The following is a 19,962-nucleotide window of genomic DNA, read 5'->3' on the forward strand; positions in this document are numbered from 1 at the left end:
GTCTCTCGGCATCTTCGAGAGTGTCCCTAAGCCACAAGGGCCTCTTCTTGGAGGAGGAGAGCTCTTGAAGAGGAGGATCAATAAGATCCATAGGTTCATCAACATCCGGCATCGATTCATCTTCTTTTTCATCCTGCTTTCCGGTGTCAGCTTCTTTATCCTTCCTTGGTATAGGAAGGTTGTCAACCTTGCTAAGAGCCATATCTTCGTCAAAGGTGACATCATGACTTATCTCAACTTCCATTTGACCAGCCACATAAATTCTATAGCCCTTAGAATTTTCGCTATAGCCCAAAAAGATTCCTTTCTTTCCAGATGCACCTAATTTGGTTCTCTACTCTTTTGGCACATGAAAGTATATGGGACTACCAAAAATTCTAAAGTGAGAGACATCAAGTTTCTTACCAGTGAACATTTCTTCAGGAGTTTTGGAGTCCAATGCTTGATGAGGGCATCGGTTTTGAACATACACACTGGTATTCACAGCTTCGGCCCATAAAAACTTCAGAAGCCTTTGATCATGAAGCATGGCATGAACAACTTCCATAATAGTATGGTTCTTCCTTTTAGCCACACCATTCTGCTCAGAAGTGTATGATATAGTGGTCTCCCTCCTAATTCCAGCTTCTCTGCAATAGTCATGGAAATCATTGGATTCATACTCGGTCCCATTATTGGTCCTCAATATCTTGATTCTCTCCTCGGATTGATTTTCGATCATGGCTTTGAAGTGACGGAACCAAGGGAACACTTCATCCTTCTTTTTCAAGAAGTAAATTCAAGTTTTGCGAGAATAATCATTTGTAAAAGTGAGATAGTATAAATATCCTCCCAAAGAGTTTACGAGCATCATACCAAATATGTCGGAGTGGACCAATTGCAATATATCTGTGGCCTTGCTATTACTTGAGGGCAGTGGTCCCCTTTTAAGTCTTCCTTCGACACATCCTGGACATACACCTTCACGCTCTACTTTGAACTCGAGCATCCCTATCACCATCTGTTTGACATCGGGTAAGGCCTTATAATGAAGGTGGGCAAACCTTCGGTGCCATAGTTCAGATTGTAGAGATGTGTCACAAGACATGGCCCCCAATGGACTTCCTCCAACTTGATACAAAGTGTCAACTAGGAACCCAAGAGTGAAAGCATCTTTAAAATTCTTTTTCCAAACACGTACCTTTCCATCGATGAATTCCACCTTGAAACCTTTGTCTTCCATTGCCGAAATGGACACCAGGTTCTTCTTGAGATCACATACATATAGAACTTATTGTAAATGAATCGTGTTACCTTGATTCAATTGAAGGGTAACATTCCCTACACCCTTTACGAGATAGGTGGCATTGTCTCCAAGAATAATTTCCAAGTTTGTCTCCTTCTCTATCAAATTAGAGAGAGCTTCCTTGCATCTGGTGAAGTGCCTTGAGGCACCACTATCAATAAGCCAATTCCCCAAAGTGTCTGAAGGAGAGGTAGTGGAGAGGGTCGATATAAGACAATACTCATTTTTTTTATTGTTAACAACATTTGATTCTTCATACTTGAATTTCCTTTCTTTCTTGGAGGGTTGACCATTTCCATGATGTCCCACATTCCTTTTTAATTTGCCATTGAACCTACCATTCCTTTGATTGTTGTTGTTGAAGTGGCCCTGGAGTGATTGTGATCATCATCATGTGATGTGTCCTTTCTATTTCGACACTCCCTCACATAGTGGCCAAAATTATTGCAAGCAAAGCATTTGCCCTTTCTTCCGCCCTTAGATCTGGGCTTTCCATTGAAATTACCTTTAGAGCCTGCATTATTTCTACTTTTGGCATGAGCGGAGAAAGCAGTGGGGTTGCCTCTATTAGAAGGCATTTCTTGCTCCACCATTCTAGTTTCTTCTTGAATGCATCTTGACATCAATTCTTCAAATCCCGGAATTCAATCATTATTGAGAATAGTGGTTCTAAATATATACCACTCGGTGGGAGCCCTCCAAGGGTAGTGGTAGTAAGTTCCCTGTTAGGAATGACTTCTCCAATCGATAGAAGATAATTTTTTAGCTCATTGATCCTTAAGAAGTAGGATTGAATATCCTCGTCATTGCCCTTCTTAATATCATTCAACTTATTTTTGAGGAACAAAACTTGATTTGCATCATTAACCTTGAACATGCTTACCAATCTGTCGTAGATCTCCTTGGAGGTGTTCAAATCAGAGATGTAGGCCACTAGATGCTTGTCAATGGAATCTCTAATAATCTTCTTCGCTTTGACTTCTCCCTTTGTGTACTTGTTCTTTATAGCAACCGGTGCATTTGATGGAGGCTTAGGGATTTTACCCTTCATATAATCCAACACTTCTTGTTCTTCCAATGTCAAATCAAGAGACATCTTCCATTTGTGATAGTTAGACTTTTCACGAAGCTTGTCTTCAGCCAGGAAGTGGGATGAGGAACCCATTGAGCTTTTTGTCCTTTCAAACTATCTTCGATGATTGCTCTTTCACTCTTGCTTGGGATTTGTCTTCACCTCAGTTTTGAAACCATGTTAATTTTGGTATGTTCTATGCTTAAGAGCAATTTAATTCAATTACTTATTAGCCCAATATCAATTTCCAGTTTAGCAATCACATCGACATGATAGTAAAATGCAAATAGTACATAAACGTAAATAGTAGAAGACAAGCCAAGACAAGAGAACACAAGATGTGGCACCAGCCAGGGACAAACCCTAATGTGGGGAAACCCTTCATCAATTATTCTTATAATCTTCAATAGTTCAATAGAGAGAGAGATAGTACAAATATCCAAAACTGATATTTTATGACAGCGACAACAAACCCTAACCAGCAAAGTCAAAGCTGGTCAAACAGGTCAGATTTGACCTCTAATCAGCTCGGTCAATAGCCCAGTCAACTCGGCCTCCAACAACAACAAGAAGAAACCTAAAACAGTCCAAAAATCCCTGTCAAACTTTGGTCAACAGCAATCATGCCTACGACCAGCCCTAGCACAGTCAACGCTGATCAACATTGGGTCAAAGAGGTTGTCCAGAGCTACAGCATGCCAAGGAGAGGCAACCTAACCCAACCCGTAACCAAGAAGAGTCAACGCTGGTCAAAGTGCTGTCCAAATAGCCCTCTTGCAGCTTTAGTCAAACTTGGTCAACGCTGCGCTAAATAGAAAACAGACTTCTTTCTTTGCACGTGTGAGAGGTTTTGTTCCAACTATGTGTACCCAAACAAGAGAGGAGAGAGAAGGATGTGAGGATGAGATGATGAAATTATGCCATGAGGTCTCCTCCTTTTATATGCAACGTTGAGGTTAAGTTGGGGGTGGAAATCACTGTTTTGCTTGCTAGCCGACCTTGACAAATTGTCAAGAATATAAATAAATTCATATCTCCATATATACATGTTGGAATCAGATGATCTTTAGATCAATCCTACACCCCTCGGAGAGAGGAATCCAAGAAAAATATCAGCTGCCATAAGTAAGGTGACCCATATGGAGTTTGGCCCTAGTTTCCAATTTTAACATGTTGGATGAGAACCTAGCTACATGGGCGAAGGTCTTGTCATACTCGATTCCTTCCTTCTACAAAAAACCCTTAGCCACAAAACGAGCTTTGAACTTCTCCAAAATGCCATTTGCAACATGCTTGATCTTGTACACCCATCTAGAGCCAACCACTGACTTTCCCTCTGGCCATGGCACTATCTCCCAAACATTCTTCTTGATGACGGAAGAGTACTAGTCCACCATGGCATCCATACACAACTGATGCTCAAATGTCACCTAAAAACTAGCTGATCCCGCCTCAATTAGTTCACTCATCAACGCCATGTAACCAGAATAACATTGAGGAGCCTTGCTCAATTTGGTTGAATATGTTGGGTTACCAATGTAATTCTGGAGTTCTCAACAAGAGCCATCAACCCCTTAAACCGAATGAAACCTTATCTTTATTCTTCATGAAATAGATCTAGGTATTCTTGGAGAAGTCTTCTATGAAGGTCACATAGTAATGGTACCCATTTAAGGATACAATTGGAATTGGCCCACACACATCTAAGTTTACCAGGCCTGAAATCCCTTTGGCTCTAGTGGCACTGCTCGAAAAGTTGGTCTTTTCGAAAAGTTGGCCAGGTATGCCAATCGAATGATCTCCTCAACAGCTCGAACTTCTTTCATAAAGTGCTTAACGCTAATCTCTAAATAGATGGATGGCTAAGGTTTCATCTCATCTCTTGAGATCAAGGGATATAACTTAATCAGTCATTGGCCCTTTTACCTTTTCTAAAAAGGTGGCCAGTAAGTCAAATAATTAAATTAAGTTGTTGTCTAAAGTCCCAAATTAGGGAATTAATTATATAATCATTGTAGGAGTTATTTGTGGTGGTTAGTTGCATGCCATGGCACATGACCTCTGCAGAAGCACCTTCCAAGCTACAAGTTCAACTCTTTTACCCATTAACATCATTATAGTTTCTTTATAAATTCCTTAGTTGTGCCATTTAAAAACTGGTTGTTTCTTCCATGATTTGAACACATAATCTGAAGGACAACACATAAGCATTGAAGTTTGAATCATGCTCACAATTCAACAATTGACAAACATTTGAGGCTTCATTGGAACAAGTCCTACATGTGGCAAATGAAGATGGTACGCAAGACAATGAGCCACACAAAGGGTCCACATTTCATTGAACATATTAAAACTTCCTCCAATGCTGAACCTTCTCATGAATATTTTATTTATTGGCACATCTTTCCAAGAAAGACTATTTAAAAAGTTTAAAGCATATTTTATCAAACTTTTATAATTCTAGTCTTGGTTCTGACATTTCTATTTTAAGAAAAAATTCAAGTCCACACTCTGCAATCTTTGTTTCTTAAACCATCTCTCACCCTCAATTGGCAAACCTGTTGCCTCTGCAATGGATTCCTTTGTGATTGGGAACTACAAAGTTCTGATTCTTGTTGTGTTTCCATCAAATGAGTAGATGAAATCATGGCACCAACTCAGGTTGTGTCCATTGAAGCGTTGAAATACTAGTTCCCATCCTGCATTTCTGAACAATGTCAACATCTTTGGATACACTTCAAAATATATCCCATGAGGCTCAAATCGCTTCGCATGACCTAATCAGACCATCTTGCAAACAATTTGACACTGCAAATACCTTTCCCAATCTTGAATTACCTTGTTTGGATGTTGCAAACCACTTGAGAACCTTCCTGTGCACTATAAACAAAATTTTGGGTTTGCTGGAAATTACCGTTTTAGGGTAAACAGGGAAAATTAGGGTTTGATTTTAAACGTCTCTCTTGGGCTTCCAATTGCTGCTAGTTGTCACATCATGGATGAACATTGAAAAGGGATAGTGCTTTGTGAAAAAACACTTGGGCACTTGAAATTATGGAGTTGGCAGCTTGAAAACCTAAATTTAAATTTTTTTGGTAAGCGCTACGAAAATATTTCGTAGCGCCAACTGTAGGTTTGTGATAGGCTAAGTTTGCTGCAAAAAACTTAGGATAAACTTAGCGTTAAGTGAAAAGACTTGATTAGACATGTCTCTAACCTTACACAAAAAATTAATAACCCCCCTTTACATAAACATGACTTGGAAAAATGAGTTGATAAATATAGCCTTTGGACTTTAAGGAAAAGGTGCAAACTTGATGCTAACAAATAAATCCCATGCTTTGCAAGTAGCTATCAATCCTAGCATACCATGCTCAAGGAGCCTACTTGAGCCCATACAATGCTCTCTTTAATCTTCACATATGGGAACCCCTCCCATGCACCTCAAAACCCTCTAGCTGCTCAATATAGATTTTTTCCTCAACAAGACCATTGAGAAGGTTGTCTTCACATCCATCTGGTGAATTATCCAACCCATATACGTTGCTATAAACATAATAGACCTGATGGATGAGCACCTAGCTACAATGGTGAAGGTATTGTCATAGTTGATTCCTTACTTCTACGAAAAACCCTTAGCCACAAAACAAGCTTTGAACTTCTCCACATTGTCATTTGCAACATGCTTGATCTTGTACACCCATATGTAGCCAACCACTGACTTTCCCTCTGGCCATGGCACTACCTCCCAAACATTCTTCTTGATGATGGAAGAGTACTCCTCCACCATGGCATCCATACACAATTGACGCTCAAATGGCACCTAAAAACTAGCAGGTTCGGCCTCAATTAGTTCACTCATCAACGCCATATAACCAGAATAACATTGAGGAGCCTTGCTCAATTTGATTGAATATGCTGGTTTACCAATGTAATCCTGAGGTTCTCAACAAGAGCCATCAACCCCTTAAATCGGTTGAAACCTTATCTTTATTCTTCATGAAATAGATCTAGGTATTCTTGGAGAAGTCTTCTATGAAGGTCACATAGTAATGGTACCCATTTAAGGATACAATTGGCATTGCCCCCCACGCGTCTAAGTTTACCAGGCTTGAAATCCCTTTGGCTCTAATGGCATTGCTCGAAAAGTTGGTCTTTTCATACTTTCCTAGTATGAAACCCTTGCACACATCATGTTGGTCAACCTTTAGCTGCAGTAGCCCTTTCACAATCTCCCTAAGCACATTAAGTGCTCCATTATGAAGATGAGCCATCCTTCTAAGCCACATCCACCCCAACCCTTTGCTAGAACTCACCAATGCCTGTGTTGGCTCAAACTGAAGCTTGGACAAATTGCCTTTCCTGACCCTTATCACTTTGATTGTCCTAGAGTTCTTGGGCTTAATGTATACATTACCCTCCCTAAAGGTTACAATGTAATCCTTGTCCTCGAAGGTAGCAACTGAAATTGGGTTCTTGTTCATGCTCGGAATGTACAACATGTCCTCCACCAATAATAGTTTGCCAGATTCCCTCTGAAACTTGATTGTGCCAACACCATTTGCCCAGCAGTTCACATTCTCTCTAAGTTCTATGTAGAAATCCATCTCATTTTTCCTTCAAGCTGGTGAAGTATACCTTAACTCCCATCATATGGAAAGAAGCCCCATGATCAATACACCACACGCTGGTGGAAACCAAGCTCGAGAGACAAGCAATGAGTGAAAACTCATTGTCAAAATTTGTTGCAAACTCGTTCATTTTTGTAGTAGCAGCAACCTGCTTCTTCTATTTTCCATTATTCTTGTTAGGGCACTTGTTAGAAAAGTGTCCTAGGTTATGCCATGCAAAACACTTGATCTTACTTAGGTCCTTGTTCTTCTCACCCTTTGAAGAAGATGACCCATCACGTGGCCCCTTCTTGACCTGAGACTTATTGTTGCCTGCTAGGGCAATTTTCTCCTCCTCTTCAAATCTCTTAATTTGGTCACCACACTGAGGTCCCTCTCAGATTTCTTCCTAGATGAAATCAGTCCACATCCTTTCCCAAGAGGGCAAGTGCTCCCAACCAACAATACACTTTGTGAATTCCTCCCGTTATTGCGCAAAGCCATTCAAGTCTATATGCACTAACTCAGGGTTTGGGATCGTACCCCCAACAACTACCATTTCGTCCCTCAACTGCGTTATCCTGGTCAAGGAGGTGGCTATGCCCTCACCCTTGGACATTATGTTGTTGTGAAGCTTGTCTCTTAGCACCATCTTACGACTTTGGTAGTTGCTCTGGTACAACTTGGTGAGCGCATCTAACATCTTCTTATCATTGTCCTTTTCCCACTGATGGGTTACCAAGTAGGCTTTGACCCCATCGAGCAATGGGATCTGAACTAGGCAGAGTAACTATTGTATTAACGAAGTTCTACAACTTGTTCTCCTTGAGAACTACTATGATTTGAACCCTTCATTGAAGATAGTTTGAGGAGCCTTCTTTATCCTCATACCAAATCCTAGTGGCCATGACAGTAAACCCTAGAAGCTTGTTCATTGAAATTTGAATTCTTGACCTGGTACATTGCATCAAATTGCCTAAATTTGTATTCAGATGCTACATGTCTGATACCACGTTAATTCTTAAAAACCCAACTACAATTTTGATGTCCAACAAAATATTCACATAACAAAGAATGAAAGATGCTTTCTAAACTAATTTGTAACAACAAATACTCTGGGTTCTTAACTAGCACAAACAATAGAAACAAAACTCACAAATCCAAACACAAATAAAAGAATGACAGAAATTACCCCCAAAACCCCAATGAGGGGAAACCAACAAACAATGGGCTTTGATTCAGCTTCCAAAATTAGTTTACAGCAGATCTTTACGAAACAAGATTGATATGGAAATTCGTAACAACGAATCTAAGTCAAATCAACCCCTTCTCACCATTGTATGGCCCCACAAATCAACCTCTGCACCCAACAAATTTATGCCTGTACAACCCAGGAAACTCATGGTTGTATGGCCCCTTTTTCTTAACCTGCTCGCTGATCTGAAATTGCCCAGTATGCTACCCTAGTGTCTTGACCTGCTCTTCGCTGCTTTGACTGTCAAAACGTTCTTTCCACCTGAATGGCCAAGCATGCCAATCGAATGATCTCCTCAACAGCTCAAACTCCTTTCATGAAGTGCTTAACACTAATCTTTAAATAGATGGATGGCTGAGATTTCATCTCATGTCTTGAGATCAAGGGATATAACTTAATCAGTGATTGGCCCTTTTAACTTTTCAAAAAGGTGGCCAGTAAGTCAAATAATTAAATTAAGTTATCTAAAGTCCCAAATTAGGGAATTAATTAAATAATCATTGTAGGAGTTATTTGAGGTGGTTGGCTGCATGCCATGGCACATGACCTATGCAGAAACACCTTCCAAGCTACAAATTCAACGCTTTTACCCATTATCATTATAATTTCTTTATAAATTCCTTCGATGTGCCATTTAAAAGTTGGTTGTTTCTTCCGTGATTTGAACACATAATCTGAAGGACAACACATAAGCATTGAAGTTTGAATCACACTCACAATTCAACAATTGACAAACATTTGAGGCTTCATTGGAACAAGTCCTACATGTGGAAAATAAAGATGGTACGCAACACAATGAGCCACACAAAGGGTCCACATTTCATTGAGCATATTAAGACTTCCTCCAATGCTGAATCTTCTCATGAATATTTTATTTATTGGCACATCTTTCCAAGAAATACTATTTAAAAAGTTTAAAGCATCTTTTATCAAAATTTTATGGTTTAGTTTTTATGTTCCTTTAGAAAAAAATAACATTGTTCCATGTGGAGGCTATTAATTTAGGAAAAAAACCTTCCATATTGTAGTGAAGGAAATTGTTATGGTTTGTGTTGAAGTTTCTTCTCAATGATTAATAGAATATAATCACAATATTTATGAACGATATTCTTTGTATTTATACTTCAATTTCACAATTGAGCATCCCAAGCAAGTTGTCATGTATTTCAGAACAGCTTACATTGCACAATAAGCCTGCAATCATAGTCAAGTTTTTTCTTCTTAATCAGGCATTTAGTCACAACTAATGGTTGTTTATAGAGCAGTGTATCATCAATCCCCTTTGTTGGAATACCTCACTCCTAGGGTCCAATATGAATATCCTTTTCCTCAGCCTATCTGAAGTAAGAGGTCCAATGATGTAGGAATTTACAGGGTAAGTTCCACAGAAGAATACCAAAAGGACACCGCTCACAACCAGATCTCAAATCAATACACCAGTATTTTTGACGTGGTTAAAACCCTCAGAGTGCAAGGAGGGAAACAGTCCACGGCCTGTCCCAACGTGGGTACAGACAATTTATTAATCAAAGAATGAAAATTTACATAAGCTTCTCTCATGCACGGATTACCCGAACAATGACCCTCCATGCGCTTTAAATAGAACTCATGGACCAATCGGGTGTCAAGCCACGGATCAAGTGTCGGTAATACCGAGGTGAGAGTGAACCGTCGGATCACTACATATCGTGACCGTCGGATTGTAAGTTACAAAATGTACAACGGTAAAGAAACACACTTTACCTAACTCTAACCTAACTCTATACTAGACCAAGTTGAACTTAACTATATCCTATGTGTCGGAATATCCTAACATCCCCCCTTAAGAACAACTTGGGATAGGATTGAAGGATTTACAAATATGACACAATAGGAGAAGGAAGGAGGCACTAGAGCCTATCCCCCCTTAGTGACAACTTCCTGAACTCCAAGCATATATCGAAGTTTAGTGAACTTCGCCTCTGTGAGAGCCTTTGTGAAGATGTCTGCAACCTGATCATCCGTTGGACAATATTGCACTTCAAGAACATGGTCAAGAATGAGCTTTCTGATGAAGTGCATGTGTAGTTCAATGTGTTTGCTGCGCTGATGCTGGACTGGATCTTTGCATAGCTGAATGGCACTTTGATTATCACACCAAAGTGTGGTTGGATGCTGCTGCTCAAAGCCAAACTCTGATAGGATCTGACGAAGCCACAAGGCTTCCTTACTAGCTTCCACGGCACCACGATACTCTGCTTCTGCTGACGAAAGAGAAATGGCAGCCTGTTTCTTACAAGCCCATGTAATAGGTCCTGAACCAAGAGTGAAGACATAACCGGCAGTAGACTTCCGATCATCAAGGTCACCAGCCCAATCAGAATCAGTGAAACCAACTAACAGAGGAGCTGCTTTGGCACTGTAATGAATCCCAAACTGTATTGTACCTCGAACATAACGAAGTATTCTTTTAGCTGCTTTCCAATGACTTTCACGGGGGTTTTGCATAAAACGAGCAACAAGGCCAACAACAAAGGAAAGATCAGGACGAGTATGGGTTAAATACAAGAGTTTTCCGACAAGTTGACGGTATAAGGTAGCATCAACTTCAGGAGAAGTACAAGAGACTGAAAGTTTGACTCCAGACTGAAAGGGAGAAGGGGCTGGCTTACAGTCTTCCATGTGAAAATGACGAAGAATATCACAAGCATACTTGGACTGGGAAAGGAAAATACCCTCTTGGGATTGCAAGACTTGAAGACCGAGAAAATAGTGTAAGTGTCCTAAGTCTGTCATTTCAAATTTCTTTTTAAGGCTGGACTTCACATGGTTTATAAGGTTGGGATCACTACCAGTAAGAATAAGATCATCAACATAAAGAACAAGGATGATGAGAGAGTTGCCCACTTTCTTGGTGTAGACAGTATTGTCAGAATGACACCTAGAAAAGCCAGATTCTAAAAGAAAGCTATCCATTTTGGCATACCAAGCTCGAGGAGCTTGCTTGAGGCCATAAAGGGATTTCTTAAGGCGACAAACGAGGCTGGAGTCTGTTTGTATGAAGCCAATGGGTTGTTCCATATAGATTTCTTCCTGCAAGTCCCCATGCAAGAAGGCAGATTTAACATCCATTTGATGTACTTCCCATTTTAAAGAGGCAGCAAGGGAAAGAACAAGGCGGATAGAGTTCATTTTGGCAACTGGAGAGAAGGTTTCAGTGTAGTCAATGCCTTCAACCTGTGAAAAGCCCTTAGCAACTAGACGAGCTTTATGTTTGTTAACTTTCCCATCTGGTCCATACTTGGTTCTGTAAACCCATTTGCATCTAACAAGTTTGCGTCCCTTTGGTAGAGGAACAAGATCCCATGTATCATTTGTCATCAATGAATGATATTCTTCATTCATAGCTGTTTCCCAATGTGGATGGCCTGAAGCTTCTGCAAAAGTGTCAGGATCATGATTCACTGGAGCTTGAGCCAGTAAAGAAGAGGCTCTTTCAAACTGAGAACGTGTACGTCGCTGATCTGTAGGATCACCGGCAAGATCACCTGCTGCATCCCGAGTAGCACGGACCCATCTTGGAAGTTGAGGATCCTGAGAAGGTGGGGAAGGATTATCATCCTCGCTTTCATCATCAGAAGAAGAAATGTTCTCAAAGATAGAAGAGATAGGAAGAGGTGGCACATCCGCCGGACTAGGCTCGCAGGCCGATTTATTTTCATCAAATTTTACATCTCTTCTAATGATAACATTTTTGGACTTAAATGGAATAAGTCTATAGCCTTTTACATCTTCAGAATATCCAACAAAAGTACATTTCTCACTCTTAGGTTCTAAGGCTTTATGCTTTTCATCTGGAATATGGGCCCATGCTTCACTTCCAAACACACGAAAGTGACTTACATCTGGTTTAATGGAACTCCAAGCTTCTTCTGGAGTGATATTCTCTAGAACCTTAGTAGGAGTGCGATTGATTATATAATTTGCACAATTAATTGCTTCGGCCCAAAAACTAAGACTGAGTCCTTTAGATTGCAGCATACAATTAGCCATTTCCTTTAAAGTGCGATTTTTCCTTTCAGCTACACCATTTTGTTGTGGAGTGTATGGAACAGTATGTTGCATTTGAATGCCATTTTCGGTGCAAAAGGTGATGAATGCATTTTTAACATATTCTCCACCATTATCAGTTCTTAGCTTAAGAATTTGATGTCCAGATTGTTTTTCAACGAATGCTTTGAAGGCCAAAAAGGTGGTAAATACTTCGCTCTTGAGTTTTAAGAAGTATACCCAAGTGCGTCTAGAGAAATCATCAATGAAAGTTAAGAAGTACTTGCAGCCAGAGAATGAAGCAACAGGAAGAGGACCACATAAATCACTGTGCACAAGCTGTAAAGGGGCTGAGGCGTGCCAAGAGGCACGTTTGTCAAAACTGTCCCGATGATGTTTTCCGAGTACACATCCGGAACAAACACCATCTTTGCAAGATACCATAGGAAGACCTGTCACCATGTTTTCTTTACATAGATGCTGAAGGGAGCGATAGTTTAAGTGACCATACCGCTCATGCCAAAGTTTGCTCACTTCATCATTATGAGCAACAAATACTGAGGGAAGATGGGATGACCCAAAGTTGTGAAACTTATACAACCTTTTGGAATCATCAGCAAGACCAGTAGCTAGAATCTGTTTAGGATCTTTTAGATCCTTGATTACAACATCATGAGGTGAAAATTCAACGATTTTACCTTCACCTGAATGAGTTATCTGATAGACAGATAGAAGGTTGCAGGATAAGTTTGGAACACATAATACATCATTGAACTGACCATTGTCTAGATGAACAGTTCCAGTCCCTACAACATTAAGAGATCTATCATCACCAACATATATATTTTTGGTGTTACAATCATTTAAAGAAGAAAACATGGCTTGGTTTTTGGCCATGTGACAAGAGGCTCCAGAATCAATGAGCCACTCATGAGAATGAGAAGAAGAAGAAGATACATTTAATGCATAACCAGACTGAGATGATTGACGATGACATGCAGAAAATGCCGTTCCGGAAGTTGAAGTTGAAGTAGGCTCCAGATGGATGTTATGTTTCTTCATTGCGGCTTCCAAGGCTTCCATCTTCTTAAAGCATTTAGATTCTAAGTGGCCATCTCGATTACAAAAGTTACAATGTCTTTCAGTCTTCTTCCATTTGTTTTTATTGGTCTTATCATATTGCTGAAATGATCTTTCATCTTGAGGCTGAGTTGGTTTAGGACCATTCCTTTGAGGATAAGACTTCTTAGGATTCTTTGAATTTGGATACTGCTGGGCGGCTAACGCTTTTGTGGAAGAGTTTCCAAGATTAAGAAGACCAAGGTGTAAGAGTTTTTCTTGTTCTCTTATTAAGGAATCACAAAAGGAGTCAAAGGAAGGGGGCTTGTAGTCTTTGCCTTGACAAATGAAAGCTTCCCTGGTAGAATGGAAAGTGGAAACAAATACAGAGTAGGCTGGCCCTAACTTAGTGAGGATGGAATAAATAAGGTTACCATCATCTTTCTTAACTTTAACACCTTCCAAGAGATATCTAAGGTTCTTGAATTTTGACAAGAAATCTTCAATGCAAGAAAAATTATTAGGATCCAAAGTAAGCAGCTCATTTTCAAGTTGATGGGATCTAATTTCATTTTTAATCCCAAAAACTTTAGCAAGTTTTTCTAATGCTTCATGAGGAGTTTCAATTTCTGCAATGTGGAATCTAAGATCAGGAGAAACAGACATTCCTATCAAGCCACGTGCTTGATCTTGTCGATTTTCCCATTTTTCGGCCTTGTCTTCATCTTTGGGTTTCTTCTCTTGGTCTGTGGCTATTCTGAAGAGACCTTTACTTCTAAGTAAATCTCCCATGTAGGCGACCCATTGGAAGTAGTTAGTGCTGTCAAGAATGACTTGGCATGGACTTTCCATTTTTGAAAAACAACTGAAGCTGAAGATGCTGAAAGTGAGTGGTCCAATGGATAGATCTCGAAAAAATAGGCGGTTTTAAAAAAAACGGCTCTGAAAAAGGCTTCCGGATGAAGAAGTTATGGCTTTTTGAAAAAAAAATTGTTGACGTTGCCGGCAAAGTGCGCGAATGTGCGGGAATGAAAAAATCCGCCCCCACAAAATGGAGACTTGAACCCAAGACCTCTACTCTCTTAAAAAGTCTTTGAACCAATTGATCTATACAAAAGATTTGAGAGAGAGAGAGAGAGAGAGAGAGAGAGAGAGAGAGAGAGAGAGAGAGAGAGAGAGAGAGAGAGAGAGAGAGAGAGAGAGAGAGAGAGAGAGAGAGAGAGAGAGAGAGAGAGAGAGAGAGAGAGAGAGAGAGAGAGAGAGGAGAGAGGGCCTCGATTTGCGTGCTTGCCTTGGGAAGACTCTTTTCCCCTACAAAACACAAAACACAAAACCCAACACGAATATCCAAAGAAAAAACGAACCTTACGGCTCGAAGTTAGCTTTAGCCAAAAAACTAGAAATTTTAAAAAAAATCTCAAAGTTAGCTTTTAACCGAAAAACTAAATATTTTCCTCAATGTTTCTGATTTTCCGAGATCACACTAAGGTGCAGGGAAAAGAGCATACGCATGAGAAAAATCCTTTCTTTCTGTTTCTGATTTGCCCAGATCGCACAGAGTCGCAGGGCAAAGAGCATACGCAGAAATGAAAGGTATAGATCCGGGAAAAAAAAAGGCTAAATAAACCGAAACCGAAATAAGCAGAGAGAAAATGACAGTAAACTGCAAAAAAAAACACTGTATACCTCCCGATCTGAAAAATGACGCAGCTAGGGCTACCGGAAACCTTTTCGCGTGAAACGAAAGGGGTTCCTCACTGAAACAGATGCTCCGAATGCAACAGAGCAGTCCTCTCGGCCCGAAAGCAGTCAGAAACAGCAGATCTAGGAAACGACAGCCGCATGCAGTTCTACCGGCTTCAGATTTGGATCACCAACGGACGCGGCCCTCAAATAGCTCTGATACCATGTAGGAATTTACAGGGTAAGTTCCACAGAAGAATACCAAAAGGACACCGCTCACAACCAGATCTCAAATCAATACACCAGTATTTTTGACGTGGTTAAAACCCTCAGAGTGCAAGGAGGGAAACAGTCCACGGCCTGTCCCAACGTGGGTACAGACAATTTATTAATCAAAGAATGAAAATTTACATAAGCTTCTCTCATGCACGGATTACCCGAACAATGACCCTCCATGCGCTTTAAATAGAACTCATGGACCAATCGGGTGTCAAGCCACGGATCAAGTGTCGGTAATACCGAGGTGAGAGTGAACCGTCGGATCACTACATATCGTGACCGTCGGATTGTAAGTTACAAAATGTACAACGGTAAAGAAACACACTTTACCTAACTCTAACCTAACTCTATACTAGACCAAGTTGAACTTAACTATATCCTATGTGTCGGAATATCCTAACAAATGATGCTATGCTCTGCTCTGGCCTTCTTTGAGCACTTGAAACCAGAATACGAGAGATTTTTGGAAGTTAAAGCCTTTGAGGTTCTTGTCTTTAGAGACCACCTCTACCCACAATCCAAAAATTAAGTTGCACCATTTTTAGTTGCTTTGGAATCTTTCACCAAGTAGATTAGGTGACCATTTGTAATTAGAAATTAAAATGGCTTACATACATGATGCAACTCCTTGTTTCTATTTGCAATTAGATTTACAAGGAAAATAGTAGACGTTACATTAAAAGCAGATTGCATGGAGGATGGAAAGGTCTCAAATCTCAAGAACTTTGATGAAAATGGCCACATCAAGTGCCAACATATTATTCTTAACAACATTGTTTGAGTAGGAATACCAAATTGCAAATGTTGTTTGATACCCATAGCAATATATCTGGGTTGAGGGGTCTTGGTTAGTGTGTGTTTTTTCTAGCAATAGCGGAAAACCTAGAGCTAAAAAGAATACGATGATGTACCATTTCATTTCATCAGACCACTTATAGAAGATGAAGAGATAGAACTTCAATATCATACCACACGAGTAAACTGTAGATATGTTTGCGCCTGTCCAAAATAGTATCGATCATTCTTTAGTAATTAGAATTCAGATTACCGTAAATACAATATATTGACGTGATTTATGTATTAATAATAAATAAATGGAAAGAGGTTACATAAGATCTTTCTCTCTCCCCTTGTAAAAATGTAAGAAGACATTATAATTTAAATTGAATACAAACTTGATGGTTCTCATAAATTGTAGAGTTCCTTCTCGGTTCAATACTTGATAGAAATGAACTTCTTCAAAATGTTCATTAGTCATTTTTCTGATATTGCTGATCCTCTCAATGAGCTTACTGCAAACTATTAACAGTTCTGTTCAATTCAATAACCGAAAAGGTTTCCCGTGACCTTAGTTTGCTTCATGTATAGTGCCTATCACTTGTTCTTCTTGTATTGCTACAACCATTTTCGGTAGGGACAGATGCTTTGCAATTTACTTTCGGTGCTGTTCTTAAGCCAGAAGGAGATCTAGTTGGCTGTAATTAAGGAACTTTTTTAATCTAAGTTAAATTATATGTGATAAAATTTTATGCGTTGTTTAAGTATTGAAGCGTTGAGGTGTCACCCATTTTGTTTCCTACTTGTTTTCAAGTGCCTATCATAAGTTCTTAACTGGAATCTTACATCCAAAAGTCAAAAACCATTCTTGTACATACATGTCAAATCGAAACCTCTTTAGGATAAGCGTGCAGTTCCACTTCGCTTTAAAATTGGTGATAAAGTAGGGGACACAGATTTAAGTAGTGGCGTCACCATAAACTTAAGTCGTTAGATTATGGCCTTTGTACCATTAAGTAGGCTGTTGGAGTTTATAAGGATTTGCATTATGGTCCTGTACCATTAAACTAGGTTGTTGGAGTTTACAAGGATTTGCATTATAGTCCTGTACCGTTAGGAAAGCTATTGGAGTTTATAAGTCTTTGAATTATGGTCCTTGTACCATTAAGCAGTGTGCTGCAATTAATGCTTCTTGACTTGATTTTCCAGTTCAATTGGCCATCCATGATATTGTAAAATACTGCTTTTGGATATTCAAGCTTGAACAAGAACTAAGTTGACAATTCAATAAATCTAGTCTATTGGATAAGTATTAAGGGAACTACCTTCCCAACCTACAAATCTGCCCATCTAATAGAGAAATAAGGGATAATATCCTGATGAGGGAGGAAATAAGAAAGTATATTATGTAATGTAATAATGTTTCTCAATTTCATAGCACTGCCATTAGTAACTGATTGAACAATTATGTGAGAGGCTAGCATTTGTAGAACAACCAATTCAAAAGCCATCTCTACAACTATGACTGCCTTTGTAGAACATAACCTGGTTGCTTGCATAGATGTTTTGTAAAATCTATTCGACAATTTTCAAACCTCATAAAAATCATGTGGATTGTAGCTTGTATATGCCCTTTCAACAGAACTTTGTAATATGCCTTTGGCGATGATATCCAAATTTCATAATACCAACCATAATTGGATTGGTGTTTGTGTATATTACTTGGCAACTTTGACAACTTCTATATCAGGTTTACAAGAGTATGACTGTGAGTTGTGGCAGTGTTTTGCGGGCATGCATACCCTAGATTGAAGGACACATTTTCCATATTTCTTGTGAAAGGGAGATGAATATGAGTGCTCGTATCCCCAACATCCACAAACATAGTGGGTGCCATTTCCATGTCCATTGCAGATGGGGACATCCTTTGGACATTTGGGCAATGGTAAAACCCCATCCAAGGAATGTCAGGACATTCCTGACACAGGTATAAAAAATGAATATTAAAACACTTAAGAACATTTGCTTTTTCACTTTTCTAAGTCCTTTCCAATGCATCCCACCTTGCATAAAACAACATAGAAAGGGTTTTCCAAACCTAGACTTGCATTTGCATCATTTTTCATTCAGAAAACTGGCAACAATAACCAAGAGGAGTGTTTCTCAACTACAATGGGCGCGTTTTAGCAAAGGTGAGAAATTGTTAAGCATTTCAAGTTGGATAAAGTTTGGGGGGATGTTGTCTGCTGAAACCTGTGATGTCTCTTTTGTCTTCCTCGATCCGTTTTCTCACCTCCATCCCCAAATTGGTGTGAAACACGTGGTTAGATAATTCACTTCCCACCCATCGTATGGCTTATCTTAGAGCTATGAAAAGCATACCACCTTGCTTTATGTATATCTTGACCTTCTGCATAACAAAAATTTATGGGTCATGGTTTATATGCTAGTTAAGTGTATTCTTCTAAACCTTGATGCACATAAGCTGTTCTCTACTTTTTACTATTTTTAAAAGGAAATTCCCTTCATCTTTGCAAAATAGTGTTATCAAGAATCATGATTTGAATATAAATACTGATGAATGTTTTGTCTTGATTATATTGCATTGTAGATTCCCTTCAATATCAGTTTGGCACGGAGAAGAGATGGAATTATATCAGAGTTCAGGGAATTGGACACTTTTGACACTTTTGAGTTTGTGAAGCACTGTTAAGAATTTTGGCTTTTAAATTATTGTTGGAGTCAAATTAAAACACAAGTGTGTTAATTGTTCTCCTCTATTAAGGGTATGGTGATTTAATCAAATAGGATATTTTGTTAAAATAATTTCCAGGTTGTTTTTTAATATGTTTTTAGTTAGATGAAAATTCCACTATAATATTTCAACCATTTAACAAGAGCATGTTCTTTTTCGGTTGAATAACAATTGAATTTTGACAAAAACATGTTTTGCAAGTTACGACAAAAGCACATTTTGCATTTTCACTTGAAAACTATTTGATTTCAGGGATATATTGTATTTTCAAATTTTAGAAAACTTCCCATGCAATGTTTGGGAATTTACCGTTTAATCTTTATGCCATACTAAGTCACTTAAATATAAGGGATATGTAAATATGATATCTCTGAAATATGGGCCAGTGCTGATAAAATACAATACTTTTTAGTTGAACAACATTTCCTTAGTCATTTTGATTTTAATGTGGTTCTCTTTTTTGTTTTACCTTTGTAGTAATATGTGATAACAGATAGAAATGCTTATTGAGTGTCTAAATGTAGGAATGAACATTTTCTTGTTTGTTAGGTTATGTGAGTCTTGAGGTCACTGGCATGCCTAATCTGTGGCGTGAGTAGTTTTGACCTAGGGGCATCACCCTAAGATCACCCTGGGATTATTATTAACAACCTTGTTTAAGTAGGAATATTAAATTGCAAATGTTGTTTGAGACCTATAACAATATATCTAAATTGAAAGGTCTTGGTTGTGTGTTTCTTCTAGAAATAACATGCAACATAGACCTAAAAAGAATACAAATACATTTTCATTTCATAAAATTGATTATAGAAGATGAAGAGGTTGAACTTCAATGTTATACGACACAAGAGTAAACTGCAGATATGTTCGCCACTGTCCAGAATAGTAACGATCATTCTTTAGTAATTAGGATTTACATTTTCGTAAATATAGTACAATGACATGATTTATAATTGATAATAGACAAATGGAAAGAGGTTACATAAGGTCTTTCTCTCTCCACTTATATAACTTTAAGAAGACATTATAATCTTAATTGAATACAAACCTTAAGGTTCTCTTCTATTGTATAGTTCCTTCTCTGTTCAATACTTGATAGGAGAGAACTTCTTCAGAAAGTTGATTAGTCATTTTTCTCATATTGCTTATCCTCAGAAT

At 38.9% G+C, this 19,962-nt stretch overlaps 1 protein-coding gene across 1 annotated transcript in view; it reads left to right on the top strand.

Moving 5' to 3' along the window:
* Positions 1-18,875, top strand: part of LOC149267120 (F-box only protein 6-like) — a 272,518-nt gene extending 253,643 nt beyond the window's left edge. Inside the window, exon 2 of the mRNA XM_089431447.1 lies at positions 18,661-18,875. The gene's annotated coding sequence lies outside the window, so the exon portion shown is untranslated. The remainder of the gene's footprint in view (positions 1-18,660) is intronic.
* Positions 18,876-19,962: the final 1,087 nt, after the last annotated feature.

Source organism: Pinus tabuliformis, chromosome 6 (assembly GCF_031772625.1).
Source record: "Pinus tabuliformis cultivar Carrire ecotype Pingquan chromosome 6, CPIR1, whole genome shotgun sequence".
In the NCBI taxonomy this organism is placed as follows: domain Eukaryota; kingdom Viridiplantae; phylum Streptophyta; class Pinopsida; order Pinales; family Pinaceae; genus Pinus; species Pinus tabuliformis.